Source organism: Microtus pennsylvanicus, chromosome 9 (assembly GCF_037038515.1).
Source record: "Microtus pennsylvanicus isolate mMicPen1 chromosome 9, mMicPen1.hap1, whole genome shotgun sequence".
NCBI lineage: Eukaryota > Metazoa > Chordata > Mammalia > Rodentia > Cricetidae > Microtus > Microtus pennsylvanicus.
This window is the reverse complement of record NC_134587.1, coordinates 94,496,443-94,517,595: the sequence shown is the minus strand read 5'-3', so window position 1 is coordinate 94,517,595 and position 21,153 is coordinate 94,496,443. Positions and strand designations below refer to the sequence as shown.

General features: G+C 47.7%; 1 long non-coding RNA gene across 1 annotated transcript; it reads right to left on the bottom strand.

The window, feature by feature from the left end:
* Window positions 1-4,099: 4,099 nt before the first annotated feature.
* Window positions 4,100-18,286, bottom strand: LOC142856925 (uncharacterized). Its single transcript, XR_012911748.1, has 3 exons — window positions 18,172-18,286; window positions 17,882-18,075; window positions 4,100-5,060 (listed from the first exon to the last, which is right to left on the bottom strand). It is a non-coding gene; the product is annotated as an uncharacterized LOC142856925 (long non-coding RNA).
* Between the last annotated feature and the right edge of the window lie 2,867 nt (window positions 18,287-21,153).

Below are 21,153 nucleotides of genomic sequence, written 5' to 3'. Positions count from 1 at the left end.
ATGTAAATTCGCGGAAGGATAATATCCTGAGATCATTTTTCAGAGGTGCTGAAAGGAACCCATTTAATGGAAGGAGCTAAAGGAGAGGAAGCGCTCTGACTTCTCCCACTGGGCTGCTGTGGGATGGGGAGCCTCACACATACAGTCGCAGTCGGCCTGGGAAGGAGGAGTTCCCAGCTCCAGCCTAGCTACCACCCTGGGCAAATAGTTGCCTTGTTGGGTCTCAGCTTCTGCAAGAAATGCCAGAAATTGAAGTGGGTCAATTTAGTGAACCTTAACTGTTCTGGGATGTTCCTTGACCCAATCCCTGAAGCAATTTATCTGAACTTTTAGCCAACTATCTGCTTCTCTCTGCTGGATAATTTAAAAAGAAAGGAAGGAAAGGAGGACGGAATGAAGAAAATCGGGATAATTGTCTAGATAATAGAAGTTAAAAAAAAGGTTTTGGACTCATGTTGCTTAGACAAAAATTTAAAAGTGGATTGACAGGTTGTTGCCTTCATTTGGTTAGCTTAGTATTTATTTGATAAATAGAAAGACTTTCTACATTGGGAGCCATGTGCTGTGGTAGCGAGGCACAGCCAGTGTATCTTGATTTTAAAGAGTGACTGACAACAGGGAAGTGTGTTTCTGCAGAAGAAGGGCGTTTGTAAACCCTGCTCTGCCACAGTCCCTTCTGGGTCTTGATCGAGTTACAACCTCTCTACCTTGTCCTTGTCCGGAGAGAGAGCCAGTCCACCCTCAAAGTCCCTTCCCAGTGGAGATTTTGTTTCTGAAATGCCTTGGCATAGCCCTAACTGCCTCATGTAAAGGCAAAATAATGCTCTCCTCAGTAACCCGAGTCCGCAGTTCCCTCCCATCTGGGGAGGAAAAGAAAAGCGGGCGGTGGGAGATTGAAAGAAAAGAGAAAAAATACTGAGAAACATGTTTTGGCAGACAAGGCCTTCGGAGACTACCATGTGCGCTCCATATTGAGCAAGCCCAGGTCTTTGAAGTTTTTCTGAATGTAAAAGCATTATTCTTTCTCAAACTGTGGCTAAGTAGTACAGACGTTAAAACAATGAGGCCAGAAGGCGCAGACGCGGGACTAAGTGTTTAATTCGTCCTTCACCCAAGTGCCTGCCACCAGCTAGCCCTCCGGTATGCAGCCAGGCAGCAGGCAGGCCTGCCAACCCCTGTGCCCCGTCTTCAGACCCAGGTTTGTCTGGGTCCTACAACACCTTAGCTCCAAGTTCGGAAGTAAGTACTTTCCCAAGCGCCAGGAGAAAACTTCCCAGATGTTTCCTGTGCTACGGAAAGCAACCCAGGTTGGATCTGAAACATTTTTCTTACAACCGCACGACTGCAGGTCATAAGGCCCGCCAGCCACCCCGCGAGTCCGGCTCCTCTGCGAACAGCGGGGTGCGCCCCAACTTCTGCTCGCCCAAGTCTCGCACCCATCTCGGATCACTGGGAGCTTCCCGCAGAGAGGGACACAGAGGGCGGGGGCACACGGGACGTTTTATTATGTGTGGAATTATGATCTCTAGTACATTCACTCTATAATGTATGGTGAGGCTTTTTAGTCATCGGGCTCCCATTATAAATTCTTTCCATTCGCATGCCTTCTAGCCCACTGTAGGGTAGACCGGCAGCTTAAGTAAAACCAAAGACTAACTGCACTCGTGGTTGCCATTTCCCTACCCTCAACCAGTCAGTGTAGATTCCAGAAGTGGATGGGACAGGCGCAGCATGGGGGTCACAAACTCGGCTTTACACACGAAGGCAGCACAGGTCTTCTAGAAAAGAGGGCAGCGAGCTCCAGGTGCTTCCGGGTCTAAGCAAGCACTTCCGGGCTGTGTGCGCCACCCTGCTTAGCCACAGAGCTGTGGTTGGATTATCCCACTTAGTGAAGGATTTTGCTCTCTGAGGGTTTGGTAACCATTGTGTCCCAATACTGTCCCGGTGGACACCAGAGCCACCAAAGCAAGCATCCTTTAATCGAGAAGATGCTCCTCAGCCTCCTGAAACTGCTCCCTTCCTCGCTGGGCGTATTTTGGATTGTCTTTACACAGAGTTAAATTCACTGGGCCCAAGATGAATGGTGTTTCTATAAACAGACCTTGGAGAAGTCCCCATTCCTAGACATTTGGATTCCGGTTAGATTGGGATCCTCCATGGGCCCTGCTCACTCTGACCTCTAGGGGTCAGGAAACGCGCATAGGGTCACAGTAATGTCTTGCCAGTTAAACCAGCCCTTCAGAGCGGAGTCCCTCCAAATCTCTATGTGGGTTACTCAGGGGGAACAGGTTGTTGAGATGTTTGGGGAGGCATCTAGTGGAAGGTAGAAGCGGGTCCTCCGGAGATCATTTCAGTCTGTTTTCTGACCATGAAGTGAACTGCACAGAAACTGATGGGCACTTGAGGGGGGCTTTGCTTAATAACAATAACTGTTCCTTCTCCCCCAGAACTTCAATTTGTCAACCAGGATCATTGTTGTAGCCTACTGTGTGCTCAGATCTTTGAGGGGCCTTTTAGGGAAACAAGGTCACGCTCCCAGTGCATGAACCAGGCTCAAGCCTGGAAATTAGTAAGTTAGGGGAACGACAGATGGTCACCCATTCAAATTTTTTTTCTCAGATACTTTTTATTTCTCTGGAATGAATCAAAGGCACCCAGAGAACACAATACTATATGCCTGGACCTCTAGCTTGACTTCCTTTCTCTGACCTTTCCTCAGCCTGGCTTTCCTTCTACAGGAGGAGATTTGGAATTCCCATCAGGAAGAAAGGTTGGGGAAAGCACCAGCCCAGGTGAGCATGGGAGCCACATGGTCTGGAGAATTGAGAAAAGGAAAATCATCTCCAAATGCAACCAGCCAGGTGGGGGTAGAAGCTGGAGAGAGAAGAGGAAATCTGAAAAGCCCCAAGTCAGCAGGCTGCAGCGGGTGGTGAGGTGCAAGGAACAGTCAGCATTTGGAGCAATGGAGTTTGAGGCAGCCTTCGGATAACTTTCTGATCTGCAATAAAGTTCACATGACCAGAAAGATGTTTCTGATATTCCCTCATTGCTTGCTTCCTTCCTTCCTTCCTTCCCTCTCTTCGTGTCTTACATGTTCAGGAGATTTTACTGGGTCCTGGCTGAACAGTGGTGCTGACCAGATGGGGACCTAGGGGAGCCATCCTTGATGCCCAGACCACGTTCATGGCAGAGGCAGGCAGAGGCAGGGGCAAGCTCGCTGATGGGTTGCCTTCTCTGGCCTCCCCTGCAAGTATCACCAAGGCTTTTTTTTTCTCCCCGAAATGGGGAATCCTGGCTGTCCACTTTCCAACCCTCAGCCTGTCAGTTCTTGACCCTCCGCAAACGGTCTAAACTTTAAAAAAGAAAAAAAAATCGATGTGAAATTCCAGGCTTCTTCTGAGGTCGGCGCCTTCCGGCTGCAGCAGTCATGTGGCTGGAATCACGCATAATTGGGGCCTGACCACTATGGAAATATAAACAAGATGTTTACTTTCCTTACCAAAAGAAAATAAATACATAAAAAGGAGGCCTGGTTTCAAAGACGGACTCCTTATGAAGCATCAAAAGGACGCAATACCTGTGGCTTTAAACTCTTCCCTCGAGCCCGTGAGGGCTGGAGGAGAAGGAGGCTGAACTCTGATCTAGGTGTTGCCTCTTGGCCTGCATTTCTGGGTGCAGCCCTGGGCTCCCTAGGGGCCAACACCACGGGTGTCCTGTCCTCACCGCTTGATTCCTGTGGCCAGCTCAACTCCAGACCTCTCTCAACCTCAGATTCCTTAGTCATGCATTTGCGACTGACCTGGAAGACAAGCAGGGAAGAGAACTCTGTGCTCCTAACTTCCAGGGACTAGCCTGGGGTGGGAGGAGCAGAATGTGGACTCCTTAGTAGATCAAACCTTGCCCAACAAGGTTGAGAAAATGTTTGTGAAGGCATGTTGAAGAACACGCCAGTGAGAGCCCAGAAAAGGACGGGAATTCATAGTCAAGGGTCGCAGGCAGGAGCGGGGAAGACAAGGGAAACTGCCGGTCTGGCAGGACACACCCTAACAGAAGAGAGATTTTCCTTGAAGACTTGAAGGAACCGCACAGTGGTGAGGACAGTCTAGAGGCCACACTTTAATATTCTGGTTTTGTAAACACAAAGATAAGAAGGGCCAAAAGTCAGCCCAGAAACCAAAGTGTGCAACCCCTGACTGCATCCATCCGTTCGCCATTGCGGATCTGACGGCTTTTAGGACTATGTCATTATTAGTAAAAGATAGACACTAAATTTGCTGAGGAAGAAAAAAAAGCCCGCAATGTTTTCTGAAGTACACCAGACGTGACTTCAAATTTCAACAGCCAGGTGTAGCATTGTCTAATAGTTCAAATAATTACCTTTCAGCCTCGCACGACTGCAAGCCCCAGAGCGCTGAGCCCACCAAGGGGCATCACCCCTAAAACCGGGAGAAGCCTAAGAAGCTGCGACTCTGTCAACAGGCGGGATTCTCTGACTCGCAGCCTTGGCTAGAGCCGGAGCTGCAACTGTTTTACTCATTTGGATCCCTTTCTTTGGGGACTTGGCTTAAGTAATCTGTCTAGTCGTTAATAAATGCAGCACGATCACTCTGGCCCAGATCACCCCGTGGCCAGCAGCCCAGGGGCTCAGCCTTAGGTGGGCGGAGGCTCAGCCTGCTCCTGCGGTAGCCAGGAGGGGAGTGCCTTAGACTGGACCCAGGGCGGGAGCCGCCAGGGCTTTATCCCCCCCCCCCCCCCCAAGTCTCGTGCTGGCTGCTGATTTCCCCTTCCACTGCCAATCCGAAAGTCTTGCAGGAATATGCAAACAAAAACAAAACAAAACCTTCAGAATAAGAACAAGGAAAATGGGTTCTAGGAAGTGTGTTGAGAAAAGTCAGAAAGTGCTTTGGGGAAAAAAAATCCGCATGTCCTTCAAAAGCGGTGGGCAACTCTTTTCTTTCCTGTGGCCGTTCCTTTCTCCATGGTTTCTTGCTCTCCTTTAAATCTCCCTCTTGGTGGTCTTGGGTTTTAGTTTCCAATTGGAGTCTCCGTGGGAAGCCTATCTGAGAGGAGGGAAGAAAAGGGAATAGGAGGGAGTTTAGTTTAAATTAACAACCTAATTCCAATTTCAAGGCCTAGGGTCTTCTGCCTCTGCTGTCACCACCACCAGATAGCGGCAGAACCCACCACAGAAGAGGAGAAAGAGGAGTTTCATGAACTGCGTCCCCATCTGTCTGCCAGTTAGCCTTAACTGTCACAGCCGAGTTAGATAGAGTGCCATCATCTGTGAACTGAGGAAAATAAATCACAATATTCTCTCTCCTCACCATGGCAACTATAAAAGAATTAATATAGCCTTGCGTGATTGAAAAGTCCCATTAAATAACCACTCATCTAACCTCCTCTGGGTTTGGCTTAATGCTACAGGAATAATTAGGGAACAGAGTGTTTAAATTAGTCACAAATGTAAGAAATGCACACCCTACACACACACACACACACACACACACACACACACACACACACACACTTCTTTATACAAAGGGAAAGTAGTGGTTCAACCTGGATGAGTGTGGTTCCCCGGACTGTTCATTTCCAGACTAAAAAGACGACTGTGGGAGTAAGGTTCCTCTCTCCTGTTCCCCAGCTGCTCTATTTTCTCCTCTGCTGTCCCCTTTTCTCTGAGACTCATCCTCAATATTAGCATCAGGAAAGGGAAGAAGAGGAATGGGACTGGCTTTCCTGCTGGCTCATTAGTCATCCTCTGCCACACATTGGGCTACACTGTCTGGTCTCAAAGAGCCAAAAAGTGGCTGTTGATGACTAGAGAACAGAGAAGATCTGCGCAGGGATTGCATCTTTATAGGAATGAAAATAAGAGGGAACAATTTCCTTCAAGAAATTTCCATGTCACCCACTAGAGGATTAAGGTCCACAGGATCAATGAAGTAGGGATCACAGGGGCTCAAGAGATGGAAGCAGCAATCACAGAGTCTGCAGGAATCTGTACTAGGTCCTCTGCAAATATGGTATGGTTGTTGGCTTGATTTTTTTTTGTGGGACTCCTAACAGTAGGAGTAGGGGTGTCTCTGACTCTTGTGCCTGCTCTTGGGACCCTTTTCTTCCTACTGGGTTGCCTTGCCTAGCCTTGATATGAGGGTTTGTGTCTAGTCTTATTGTAATTTGTTTTGCTGTTCGGTGTTTGTCTTCAGGCGATATCCCTGGGAGGCCTGCTCTTTTCTAAAGGGAAAGGGAGGAGGAATGGATCTGGGGGAGAGGGAATGTGGGGGGAGGCTTGGAAGAGTGGATGGGATGTATCATATGAAAGAAAAAGAAAAATTCCCATGTTACACTGCGTCCGTCTGAAGGCCTATAGATTTGCTTTGCTTCCTAGCTTTTCATGCCCTCCTACTTTTCACAGCAGAGTCCTTAAACCCAGAACCTAAGGCATTATCTTCAGAGATAGCCTCTTCAGAGAAGAACGATGTCTGCAGCACCCTGAGACCACTGCCAGCTGAAGGCTGGCAGGTAAAATTGCAGATCACTACCTATGGGAAGTGATCCTCCTGCTTTGCTCCCAGAGGCCCACACTCAGCACTCAGCCCTCTTTCAGCCGGGAGGGAGGCAATCCCTTCTGCTTACCTGAGAAGTAAAGCAATGTTGAGGCAGTTTTTGTGCATTAGAATCAAGTTAATTGCCTTATAGGCCTCCTTAGTTTTGAGTTGTTCCTACCCCAGGCTGAAGAGGGAGCTTTGGGTTCAGTTTAAACACCAGGAATAAAAACTCAAGTCCAGGAATTTGAGTTTATATCTTCTCAAATCCTAACAACATGGAGAGGGGAGAAAAAGTAACTTAAGTAACTTTTAGGGAGTCATTGTACTCTGGGCTCCTTTGGTTGATGAGAAATAGGAGCAGATGACTCTGCCACCAGGGTTTCAGAGAGTATCTGGGGACTACAGCTTAAGATGCTGCACAAATCTTCAAGAGCTTAGGAGAGTATTTCCACCACATAAGCCACCCTTCAAGAGAGTTCAGAAGATGCTTATGACAGGCATTTCAAGTTCCTCTGCATGTCTGCCATCAGGAGATCCAGCCTACAGGACTCTCAAGGCCATCCTGACCTAGGAGGCTGGGAGTTTATTTGAAGGCACAGACACTAGCTAGGGCTGTCCTCTTTAGACCGCAGTGTCCTTTCAGGCATAAAGGATTTAGAAATGTCCTCTTTGTAGCTTGTGGAGATGGAACAACGTGAGCCTGTAAAATGTTTGGCACTTAATAGGCACTCATTAAAAGTTAGTTCCTTTCCTCTATGTCCTGGAGGTAGGGGGTGGGCACATTTTATTGCTAGTCCAGATGGAAGAACTGAGGTGGGGTTGTGGAGGAGCTGGGGAGGAACATTAACATCCCTGAACTTCTTGCACTGAAGCCCAGTGACCACCAGACTTAGCAAGAAAGCCAACTCAGGCCTGAGAGGTACTACAGAGAGCTCCATTCCAGGTCCAGTGCACCACAGGTGGGCTCCCAGAATTCCACTGCCTATTCCTCAGCACTCCCCCCACTCCCCACCCACTGAGTTTATAGAGCAGCCCCAGCCCTTTTCCTTTAGCCCTCTAGGCTATAGCTGATGGAGATCAGAATAAGGGGTTGGGAACACTGCATCCTGTACCCTTCGTGGCCAAATGCTACTCATTGGGTCTGGTGCCCAGGAAGGGAAAAGATGGCCACACACAGGTAACTAAGATGCTCAGGTTCCATTCCCTGAACAAGGACTGGAGCATGGCCTGCTTGTTTGTTTATTGCCTCTGGGGAGAGAAGCCAGGATTTTGCTCTTACCTATCAAGTGCTGTTCCTTTTTTTAAAAAATCACCAATCTAATGTCAGCTATTCTGAGAAGCCACACCTGTCCCCTTGCCTCCTCTTCCTATGTCTGACCCCCTGAACCCCTTGAAAAACTCTCACTAGACCTATGTGCCCAGCACCAAGTCATGTTACTAAGCCGGAGGCAGGGTGGTCAATCCAAGGAGGAGAGAGAAAGGCAGCAATCTTCGAGGCTGGAAGAACACTCTTCAAATCTGGAGGGCTGTGGGAGGCCTGGCTTGGAGCATGGAAGTGTTTAGCAGGTTCAGTGCCATTACTGCCTAACAGGGTGTGGAAAGGAATATGAACGTGAAATACTGTGGGAAAGTGGAGAGTTTCCAAAGCAGGCAACAAGGCCCCTCTGGCCGGCCTGGAAGACCCAGAATCCCTAAGCCCCTTTGTGGAGCTCCACAAGTTGTGAACAGGAAGGCAAATGGGGAGGGGGTGTGAAACCGGAGAGAAGAGAAGAGAGGAACACACTAACAGCACTCTGGTGGCAGATGGGGACCCAGCTGACAGGTGAGGGTAAAGCCCAGCTTCCTCTCCTCTTCAACTCCATCTTATATGCAACGCATGTATGTGTATAAAAGATGAAAACAATATCTGACCCATCTTATTAAGCATCCTGCCAAACCAGCAAGGGCCAGAAAGTATGTGGGGGCTTCCTCAAGAGGTGGGGGTTAGAGCTGGATGCCAAGGCTCTAAAGTGATGGAAATGTCCCACATCAAACCCAGATCTAGAGTACCCAAAGCTGACTGCCCAGGCTGTGCCCTGTAGACAAAGGCTCGCTCACATTCTGACAACAATATACGGACAGAGAGGGGGGTTCTGACCACCTTGGGCCTCAGCAAACCTCAGTCTCAGGCAATAGAGGGAGCCAGACCTCCCACCTTCTCAACAGTCCTTGAGAGGTGCGACTTATTTTGAGTTTGTGACAGGAGGTGGGTAAAGGCACACCACTTTCCTCCCCACCTCCGCATGGAAGAGCAGAGAAATAAGCTCTAGGCTGGATTTCCCTACTGCAAAGTAGAATTAACCTCAATTCCCGCATCCCTGGATATTCCTCTTTCTAGACACGAATTCACACAAGAGGTCTTGAAGGCAACCACTCCAACATTCAGTTGAGGAAGCCAGAAAGTGAATTCCTCCCTAAGAGACAGGCAGCAGCCCGGTACTCTTCGTTCCTGGACCCGTTTGAAGAGCTCATCCAGCGCTTTCGCAGCACAGGACTTCATCAGGTTATAGCTGGTCCCAAGTTAGAAAACAGCCCCATAGCGCATCATATTCTATCTTACAAGTACTCAGTCACTATTCAAACGCGCGCTAGTCATTGGCTTTCCCTCGCAAACAACCCGGCTGTGCTCCACCAGCAAACCGAGGCTCCAGGACCCGCAGCGCGAAGAAAACCAGAAAGGGCGTGATGGGGGGGCTGAGCGAGGAGAACGGGAAACAAAGCTCGGACGCCGAGCGCCACCGTGCTGACCTCCAATCCTCCTCCAGGCCCGAAGCTTCCGAGTCACACCTGGCGCTCCTGCCCCCGGGGAGCACCGAGGACCGGCCGTGCAGTCCGTGGGAGTCGGCTGCGTCTGCGGCCCTGGGCAGGGCCGAGGCCGAGGGTGGGGAGCTCGCAGCTTCTTCCCCAGCCTCCTCCGGGTCTCCCCGCTGTGCGCGGGGCCTCGAAGCCGCGCGGCCCGGGTTCCCCGCTCCCCTTCCTCCCCGGGTGAGCTCACTTCCTCCCGCACCGCTCCATCCTCCGCCCCTGGCTGGGACCCACTCCGGCCTCCCGCGGCTGCCCGGTGGCCACAGCCTCTCAGCCCGGCCTTCCCCTCGCTCCTTATCCGCCCTAGGGGCTTGTTGGACCCCCGCCCTGGAGCCGGGAGCAATTCCACGTGGAAGAAAGCCGAAGAAACCTCGGAACTCTGAGGAAGCGGCTTCTCGCAGCTCCCGCTGAAGGCCAGGCCTAGGTTCTCCTAGATGCCCATTTGACTCTGGGCCAGGGCCTGAGGCTCTTTTCTTGCTTTCTCCCTTTCTGCCCCGCCCCCTTTCACTCTGTTTCTCACTTTAGCTCATTTGTATTTTTAAAATTCATATTAAAAAGAGCAATTTCGCGTTTAAAAGTCGACGGCAGCAGCGGGAGGAATTACAAATAGGATGGGGTTTAATTGGCTGGTAATAATCCTCTCACGTCCTATAATTAGACAGAGATTCTAGTGGCGCTTCAGGGCCCACAAGTGATTATTACAAGCATATTTTACGTTTACATTAAAACTCTTTCCCCGGAGTGTAATATAGGATCCGACTCCATTTATTCGTATTTCAAAACTGAGCACTGAGGCCAGAACAGGTCTTTCCAATAATGGAAAGCTGGCATGCGCAGGCTGTTCGGTTTCCTTGGTTGATTTTAATTTTTTTGCCCTGTCTTGTTGATTGTGAGAGCCCCTCCCCCCAAAGCCACAGCACCTACACTCTTTGTTCCTACACGCGGAACAAAGACCAGAGAAACTTGGGAGGCTCCTCCTAATATATAGACTGCACAGCCAGGCAAGTCAAGGCCTCCCCAGAAGTACCCTAGAAACTCAGAAGCCTCAGTTCAGACCTAAGCAATCTCCAGCGCTCTCCTCTTTGTCCTTTCTTCCTTTTACATCTTTTAGAGATTTCTTGTTGATCCACTGCAGTCCCGTAGCAGGCCTACAGTCTCTCTCCAGCCTAGGAGAGAGCTTAGCCTGGCAGCCTCCTGAACCTATGGTCCCAACCCCACCTCAGCGACCCTGGGCTATAAAGGAACCTCATACTTGTGTGGCCACCAGAGCCTCCCATCTTTGAATTAGAACTGCTGTCTTTTTAGGAATACCATTCCCTTTCCCCAGGAGAGACCAATCCATTCTCCTGACTGACTTGGGAAAATATTAACCAGCATGAAGTATCTGTGGTGTGGAAACAACAGCCTCCGACAGCAGTCTTGGAACAGAATAAAGACATTCAGGAAATGGTGGAGATAGGTCTCTTTAATCATCCGACCACCAGATGAGAATTTCTGTCTTCCCACCTAGTTCTCTATGATGCCTCCTTTTTAAAACATTTCCTGCTGAAACTTCCTCTTATTCATCTTTAATAAACAAGAGAACTCTGGAAATAACCACCCACAGAAGGAAGAGAAACCCATCACTCCCATTTTTTTCTCTAGTTAATGAGACCTGATTTCCTAGTACCACGAGCATCTTCCAACATATGATATACACGGAAGTGGCCAGACCAGATGAACTCTGCGGGTCCACATCAGCTGCTGAATTTAGTTATCGTCTTCCGTATTCATATTATATGTGCATGCAAGTACACATTTTCAGAAATATACACATATACCCATGTGAACATGTAACATTTATAATAGTCTGTGCTGAAAAGCAGAAGAGGAGAATATTTTAAAATCCTGAGGGCCTCTTCTTTGGTGGGTCTTTAGAGATCGGTCTTCCCTTCTGGGAATGGAAGGAGACCTCCAGGGGGGAAAGCCTGAGGGTGGGTAAGTGGGTCTCCTAAATGCTGCCAGCATCCAGGGCTATTCACAGTCACATGATTCATTAGAATCCTTAATCCTCATGAGAACACTAGCATCAGACCTGCTGACCCTGCCAGTAAAACCTCATAAAACTGGCCAAGATGCTGGCCAACATATGCACATGCTAAATTAAAGTGACATTGTTCTTCAGCTTCTAGTCTGATGAACAGCGTCAGGGCTGCAGAGGGGCAGAAGGTTTCGGGTCCCTTTCACCACCAACTGCCCTTTGGTTCCACCAAGGCGTCCCTGGACCACAATACATGATCTGAAAACTAGTCCACTTTACTGGCCAGCTTACCCTCAGCGTGTAAGGCAAACTCTGCCACTGGGTCCCTAAGAGTAGACAAAAACCCATTCATAGAAAGAAACAAAAACCTTCGTTTTTTTTTCTTTTTCTAATTCTAGTAGTATTTTAACGCAGGGGCTGGGAGAGAGTCCAAAGTGAAAACATATTTTCGTTATTAATAAATGTGTAGATACTTAGCAGTCCTCCCCCACACCAAATGACTGTAGTCTTCCCAGGGACTGAAACTGCTTCTAACATCACTTACAGGGATGGGGAAAGAATGGTGTGGGGAAGAAGAGCATGGGCTTGAGTCAGCTTAACTACAATTCTGCTCAAGTACCAGAAAACAGAACTACTTCATCTTTTCTACACATGACATCTTTTTCTCTAAAAAAAAGTGTCTTCTTCTCCATCTACATCTTTTATATAAACAACAATAAGGATAAGCTACTGTCTAGGCTAAACTCAGGCATAAGACCCTTAAACTTTTCCCAAGACCACAAAGATGTAGATAAAGGTGTTATTTGTTCTGCAGAAGTTGAAAGATTTCGGTGATCTTAAGAGAAACAAAAACATTTTTTTTGTTTTTTTTTTTTTATAAAATCCAATTACTTCTGGCCTTATCTTCATCTCATGTGTTGGGTGTACAGACTTCATATGGCTGAAGGTCAAACCTAGGGCCCCAGGCACACTGGGCAAGTTCTCTAGAACCTTTCTTGGCCACTGAGCATCCTTTCCTCATTTGTTGAACTGTAAATAACAAAATACCCGAGAGGCCAAAGTCTGCATGGGCCATTACATCTCAGAATTTATCTCACTTATTTTATAGTGAATATGTATCACCTAATCCTTTGCTTATTTATTTAGAACCTGCACAAATTAACTGCATATGAGAACACTATAAAAACTCTCTTATAGTAAGAGAAAATTTATTCATGACTTATTTGATGCATAGCAACTTAGCTGTTTTCAATTTGGAGGGATGAAGGGACAGATTGGTGGAAAGGGGACTTCTTAACTTGTGCAAGGCCTGAGACTCAATCCTAAGCACCCAAAAGAACACAAAAACAAGATCATCTTGAATTGGAAGGAGGGTCACACTAAAACGCAAAAAGCCACTTCCACAACTCTAGATAGAATTGAATAATTTCTATCTTTCTAGTTGCTTTCCCTTCCTCCCCTTTCTTTCCTCCCTCTCCTAATTCTGTGGCATCAGTCACAGAGTAAAGACAATCAAATATGGAGCCTTAGTGATCATTTGTTCTGGTATACCCCTGGTTGTAAAATTTAAGTTACAGTTAGGGTGTATCTTACACCACAACTTTCTGTTTTGTGTGAGTCTCTTCACAGCCTCCAAAGAACTTCCCCATTCCCTCCCATTTCCACCAGCTGAACAGACACAGTCAGCAGTGACTTGCAATGCTAGAACCATGGAAATGATACGACTTTTGGAATTGCCATATATTAGAAAGCTTAGAGAAGATGAGCAAGCAATGAAGAACAGTGGGTAGGAAATAGCTGGAAACCCATTTTACCTGTCTATTTTGTTTATATTTTTGTCTCACAAGAACATCATGCCTTTTCCCTAGGAATATATCTCATGAGATGAGATGGTGTAATTTGTAATCCTAGCACTTGAGAGATGGACATAGGAGGAGGGATGCTTACTTAGTTCAAGGCTAGTCCAGATTACAGGTAGACCTATCTTTACAAACAGCCAAGGAAGAAATCCTGATGCAGCATATTTAGCATCTGCCACATATTGAGCGGAAGTACTTGTTGCTATCTGCTGAGAATCTAGGGTTTAAAAACACAGTTTGCTTTTTGTTGTGTTTAATGGCTCCTAAACTGGAGATTTGACCAGGAAATGCTATTTTTATGAGAAGAGAAGCATTTTAGGTGAGTCTCTCCTTTCATCCTCCCCAAAAGGGGGACCAGCCAGTTTAAAGCCACTTACAGCTCCAGTTAAGTCACTGGGAAGGTAGATTTGAAGGAGTGAGAGCCTTTAGTGGCACTGGGTAAGAATAAGCTACAATATAACCAGAAAGACAGTTTCTAGCAGATGTTTTGTAGTGGTCACTCTCCCCGCCCCCCCCCCACCCCAGGGAGAAGATCCTTACCTAGAAATGGCTTCCACATACACCCAATTACACATCTCAGAGTGGACTGTACACTTTGCTCCTTTCCCAGGACACTAAAGGGGTAGGAGATAGGCAACTATGACTCAGGAAGGAAAACACAATGCTTTAAATATGTGTGTGTGTGTGTGTGTGTCTTTCATTTTGTTTTGTTTTGTGAAAGAGAGTCTTGCTATATAGTCCTAGCTGGTCTGGAACTTGCTGTGAAGACCAAACTTGACTTGCAACTTCTGGTGATCTCCTGTACCCACGTTCCAAGCGTTCAGATTTTAGGGTAGAAACCATGCCTTGTTCAAACCTATTTTTTTTTTAAAAAAAATAGAAGCATCAGAACTGAGGGTGAACTCAGAAATCAAAGGAAGCTTGTATGTTTGGGGCTGGATAATCACTCACTTTCATTACTTCCAGGTAATTAAAGAGTTCTTGCATGCCCCAAATATTTTAATTTAGAACTGCTGTGGTCTTCAAGAATGTGCAAATAAACAAATCCACCCCGCTGAAGGACACTGCTCTGCAACTCCCTCTGATGTTTATGCCTCTAGAAGGTTTTCCTGTTGTACAGTCCAGGCTTGTAAACAACCTAAACTGCTCTAGTGGCAAAGGTCAAGTTGCTAAATGAAAGGGCTTACAGAGAAACTGTCTTATTTAAATGTACAGTATATAGGACAGTAAACTGGGAATGATCTCTGCTCCGTCCGTTTGTGTTCATCCATAAGATTCTGTCCCACAAATAAAATTAGGTTATCTTTCCCTCACTAGACAGGTGTTTATGTGATTCCCATAGTATGCTGGGAGGGGTTTCATATAGTGGCCAGGAGAAAGGATGGGCCTAAGACCCCAAAAGGTAGCAATGGAGGGAGATAGTTGGGGTAAGAAGAAAATTAAAGGGGGTTGAAAGAACCCCTGGTTTTCCCCAGCTGTTGGAACATGTGGTGCCAGGGACTTGAGGACAGAGAATAGGCAGTAGAATTCCTTTTCCCCTAAAGAATGCCTTCTCCACAAATAAAGATAAGTGTTCAGGCTGAAACCGGTTTCCCTCCCACGAGGAGTGAACAGAGGTTGGGAAGAAAAAAATGTCCGGAGTTTAGTAAAAATAACAAGGAGATTATGGAAACAACAGAACAAAACAAAACTTCAAGACCAGGCCAGTGTGAATGGGCTCTCCATATTTCAAGTTTTATAGACAGTCTTTTCCCTAAAGGATATACTTTCATTAGGCCATAAATGCACCCGCAGATGAGAAAGGGAGAGAGGTGTGTGTGTGTGTGTGTGTGTTCACCAGAGACAGGTGTGATGGCTGAGGCATGAGTGTGGGTTAAGCTATAGGTGGCATCATGGTGCAGGGTGTGCCAACCACCTCTCTGGGTGGTATTCCCCGGTTTTGACAGAAGTGCCAAATTTCCCTAAGTCTACTAGTACCGCCCCCCCCGTGTGTGTGTAGGCATATATTGTCAAGTTTGTAACAATTTTAATTTTATTAGTTGTGTCCTCACTCCCTGTGCAAAGAAAATGTGCTGTTGGGGATTTTTTTTTTTTTTTTTTTTTTTTTTTTTTTTTAGTGTCCGCTGTACCTTGGTCCACGGATGGGTGAAGTAAAATCCTCCAAAGCCTAAGGGAGCTAACTGGATATCCTCAGAGATCCTTTGTTTTTGCCACCGGAGAATCGCCCAGTCTCCCCTGTCAGGCTAACTTTTTCAAGTACGTTTCTCAGAGTCAGGGCGTTGCCCCTACCAGCATCCGTTAGCGGCCTCTGGAAGAGCGGTTGACTCCACCGCACGATTCGCACTTAGAGGTCGGTAGCAGTTTAAAAGTTATTGTAAAACATCACCTGGATGATATATTGTCTAGGCCAGATTAGCAACCATATCCTATGTTTAAAACACACCCTGAATTGTGGCTCTGTTTCATTAGGGGACTGCACCCAATGGAGAAGAATTGGAGCAATAATTACTTCCTTCTTGGAAGAAAAAAAAATATCTGTTTCTAAAGAAAGCACTGGAATCAAGGACGAGTTAGGTAATGTGTATTAAAAGGCAAGCAGGTCGCTGTCGTTGAGGCCCAATCGCAGTTCGTAGTTCAAGGCAAACTGCCTTTAATTGACACGGTGTATATTCCCCTGTTCGTCTCAGGGCTGCCCTGGCAGGGACGCCCCAAGAGTATTTATTTCTAGGGTGGAAACAAAACAACCCCCGTCTACCGCGTTAAGAGAGAGCTTCAAGATGGACTGCCGGAGAAAGGCTTTTTGACCCGGGTGGAAATTAGTCATATTGACAGACGCGCAGGAAAGGTAAATTACCCGGCGCGCTGACGTTACGCAGAAGCGCTTCGGGTTCCGACTCCGCGGCGGTGCGGAGGGGGCTAGAGGCTCCCAGTTCTTTGCCCCAGATTTCCATCAAGACCGTCCGGACTTGGGATTTCAATGGGAAGGCGACCCAAAAAGTCCCTGTAAGATGCTGAACAGGTAAAATATACACAAATAAAGCAAACACAAAGGAAGAAAAGGTTTACCATTTCTGAGCTGGAGCACGGACCAAGTACAGAACCAAGAGAAAAGGCTAGCTAAGTCCGCAGAGGAAGAAAAGGGGGAGGAGGCTGGGGGCGCGGACCTCGAGGCTCGAGGAGCCTAGGCCGCCACTTGGGAGGTCCCGGCCTCAGTCTGGCCAGGCCAACCGTACCCCCGGGAGAATCAGAGTTAGGGCGGGTCACAATTACACCTCGGCTCCAGGCGAGGACTTAAAACCAAGTGGTGGGGACTGCAGAAGCAAGGCCCCCACCGTCATCAGAGGGGGGCCAGGCCCGTGCACAGGAACCTTTTACAAGACATGTGGGTACAAGAAAACAAAATCAAAATAAACTACTTTCATCCATCATGGGCAATGAAAATAAAAGCTGCCTTCTAGAGGAGGTGGGCGGGAGATTTGAAATTCAGTGTGTTTTGTTTTCATATAGTTTTTCGGTTTTACCCGACAATTGAGGCTGGAAATGTGTGGGGGGAGGCGGGGGGACGGGACACGGACACATACGACTACATTGGCGGATGTGGGTGGGGTGGGGTTCGTAGGTTCCCCCTAAGTATGCACATCAATACAAACTGAAGAATGCTTGCATACTAGATGACAGTGACATTAACAGGGTCTAATGGCCCACCTCTCTCTTTTCTTTCCAAAAATTAGACTCTAGAAGGGGCAGATTGGAAGGCATTAAAAGTGTCATTTAGATTTGACCAAAGGGTCTACTTGAAAAGTGTAGACACCCTGGTTGGGCTCCACGGGTCACGAGGAGCCGCTTTCTCTCCGAGGCTGCAGGGTGGGGCCTCCCCACCTAACTCAGACTCGGGTCCTTGACTCGTAAGGAGGAAAGAGCCAGCTACCTGGTCTTGCGGTCAGGTTTTCCGGGTGAGGAAGGTGCCGATTCCTCACCCGAAGGGTCCCCGCCCTGCAGAAGCCGGGGGAGGGGGAGGGGGGATTCACGGACGTTGAGCGTGGCATCGCCGGTATTTTTAGTTTCCTGGACGCTCCAACTGGGTCTTATCCAGAGAGGGTGTGGGAGAAGGACGGTGGGGACTGCCAGGGTGTTTAAAAGGACACACTGCTTATTATTAAATCACAATAGAACAAAACATGCTCTCTCGTCTCACCTATTGATTTCAAATGTTTCCTCCGGAAAAAAAAATCGCGCCAAGATTCACTAATAAGAAAACTTTGGAGTGTGTGGGGGAGATGGGTGGGGCCTAGAAACCGCTCTTCCCGCTGGACTCTGTATCCGGGAGCTCTCAGCCTTTCTTCCCTCTCTTTTCAGCCACTGCCTCTAGCCCAGAGCTGGGCAGAGCAACTCTTCCTGAGAAGGACAGGGGTTGGGGGTGGGGATAAGAGAGGAATCTCTGTTGCTTCCGGTGAGCAAAGGTTCAAGACATTTAAAGTCACTTTTAAAGAACAGTTTATAATACATTCATATTTTTGCAACCCAATTTCCAACCCCCAAAACGTGCGGAAATGCGGGGCTGGGGGAGTATTGGGTAGAGACTTGGGCTTTCACGCGTCCCCTCTCACCTTGAGAAGGCCGGAATCCACCAGTCTCACCGCTCAGACCGCAGCTCGGATCCACGCAGAGTACTCTTTCCCTCTTCCTAAGGGTTCTTCGCTCCCACAGATCTCATCCATCCTCGACCGACTCCAACCACCACGTTAACACCCAGGCTCCCTAATCACGCACTCCGCACTGCCTCCCTGAGGAGTCAGGCAGGCTAGAGCAAGGACAACGGACCTTCAGTTTCCTCCTTTATCTCCCACCCTCCCCGCCCCCAGTTTCTCTGTTCCAGAGTGTGACTCACGGGGTCCACCTTGACTTCCCCTCGTGTGCCACAGACTCACTCCGCATCGCTGACGACGACAGCTTCTACCCACTGGATTGCCTTGCCTTCGGGGACCCCTCAGTGCTGGTTCAACGGTGCCGTGTCTACGCTATGAGTTGAAGATACACAAAGGAGGGGAAGTACAGAGCAAAGAGGAAGGGGGGAAAATAAACCTAGCCTACAAGCACACACTCAAAACCAACTTTGGGGTTGGACTGTTTCTATTTCAAACGTCGCGACCTGGATGGATGGAGTATCCGGGGAAGGTTTTTGAAGACGTATAGGAGGAAGGGTGAGTTTTCTGTTGAGAAACTCAATCTGCCACACAGTAGCGGCTCCATCTGGGATCTGTCACTGCTGACAGCACCACAGGGCACAGCCGTGATCTTCTGCACAGCCTGCACTCCCCGAAATACCCTCCTTAATCAAAGGATGTCTGCGCGCCGGCGCTCAGCTGACCGCTGGAGCAGAGAGGCCTGCGGGTTCCACCCAGCCCGCCCCCCTCCCTATGCTCTCAGCCTCCCCCAATCCCGTCTTCCAGAGCATTAATTAAAAGCGGAAAAAAGACAGAGACTGATGTCATTGCTCTCAGATCATAAACGTAAGAGTCATCCTGTGAGAATCCCTAAAAATGACTTTAATGAATAATTTCAGAGACAGTTATGGTTTGAGGTGATTACTGAGCGAGAATATGAAAACCAGATTTGCAAGGAAGGCAATGGTCAGGCGGTCTGACCGCTACTTTTCCCCATTAAAACCACATCAGGTTTTCTTCTGCCCCCTACTAGCTACAAACTTAGATTTTGTTTTTGTTTTCTTTAAAACAAAAGCCACAAGCGAGGCACACACACACACACACACACACACACACACACACACACACACACAGAGAGAGAGAGAGAGAGAGAGAGAGAGAGAGAGAGAGAGAGAGAGAGAGAGAGCGTGTTCCATGCAACAGCAGCAACCCACCTTATAAAGAAGGTCCAGACATCAGTGGTCATTGGCGACCATCTTTTCACAGAGGAGGGAATTTGCTGCCATCTTGGTTTAGAATACTATCTTTTTTGGCCTCCTCCAGGCAATATGTTTAATGAAGGTTGAGAATTCTCTGCCCTTGATTAAATGTACTTGTTTGTTTTAAGTGATTTTTAGCTTGCTGAGCAGCAAGCATCAGGGAACAAGTCATATGTTTCTGCAGGTCTCCCTGACTCTTCAGTTCTTGGTCACCAGTGGCTGGAAGATGCCTTGGTGTGACAACACGGAATGATATTTTGAAACACACCATTTGGTCATAGGGAAGCACTAGATTCTTGGGTCTGGTCACTTCTGATGGTTTGTGTATTAACAATACTATTTGACCTTGATCATAATGGGACATAGCTGTAATCCTAGTGCTTGGAAGGCAGAGGCAGGAGGATTACCATGATTTGACACTAGCATAATCCACATAGAGTTCTGGGTTAGTTTGGGCTATTTTAGCAAGATCTTGCCAGGCACAAACATACTTTGAAGAGCAAAAATTACTTGAGAAAGCAGCAGCTGAGGTACTGGTTGGAGGCCAGAATTGGCAATTACTCCTGATTATTACCTGAAAGGCTCAGCTTCCTATGAATCTAGATTCTCTGCTTGGGGTCATAAACTGAGAATCTCTGACCAGTGACTCACCTAGTTTTATCCCAGCCTCACCTGGAGCCTTGTACCCGGAGCAAGAAAACACTGTAGGTCAGAATAGTGTGTGGATCTTTGTGGTTTTGAGTAACCTGATTCAGAAATCTGGCCAGGTAGTAGTGGGGCACATCTTTGGTCCCAGCCCTTGGGAGGCAGAGGCAGGCGGATCTGTGAGTTTGAGGCTAGGCTGGTCTACAGAGCGAATTCCAGGTGAGCCAGGGCTACACACACAGAAACCCTGTCTTGAAAAAAAAAAAAAACCAAACCAAACTAACCAACTAACCAATTAACAAAACAAGCAAACTCCTCCAAATCAAACCAAATCAAAACTCAGAAATATGGCTGACTGCACCAATCAGATTTCAACATAAAGGCAAACTGTGACTAACCCACAGTGTAAAAACCGGTACTTTGTAGTCATGGTCTTTTTTTCTCAGCCAGGCCAGAGTAATAAGTCCACAAGGGTTGATTCTCCAAACATCACACCTCAGAGGTCCGCTCCCCCTCCCCAAGAATTAGAATGGCAAGTAATTCCCCATTTCCACCCTAGATTACGTGAAGACGTTGAGTCTGCTCTATGGAGTAGCTTCAGCTGATTGTGAAGAACTTTTGGGGGTTCTGGATCCCCCAATTGTTTTTGTATTTTTTGTTCCCTTAGTGGATTTTGTCATTTTATCGCTTTACTCAAACCAAGGGTGTCTTCTCTCCCCTCCGAATTGTAAGCCTCTGACTGGACATGCAGCTTGCTCTGTTTGGGGTATGAGGAAGTGAACTCCACTCTATGAAAGTCATCTATTACTGATGAAGTTCAATCGAGATGCAAAAAGATACAGGTCTTGGTGAATTCTCTCTTGCAGGGTGTAGACTTCCATAATGGAGGCCCTGCCCTCCTCTTTTCTCACGTGTGATGATGTCATCCTTACCCACACCAGGAAGTGTTTCTGGAGGGTCAAGGAAGACATTTCTAAGACCCTGGACTGATTATGGTGGTTGGTGTGGCCCCAGGCCATGCTTCTAGAATTCTCTGCGGGTGTTCTAAGAATTGCAAGATCTAAAATGAAGCCCACGGCCTGCCCAATCAGAAGTTTTGGAAGTTTGGATGAAATAGGGGTGGGTTTGTAATTTTGTCAGTTCTCTGGGGAATGAGAAGCTCCATCTTGAAGAGTTTCGGATACTGGGTTCATCACCGCACCGCACCTGTCTGTCAGGTAGCAGCTCCTCAGAGGTCTTGAGAGTCTAGGATTCACACACAGACCTCACTCCTCTGCCCTGGACATTGCAACACAACACAGTATAAAGCTG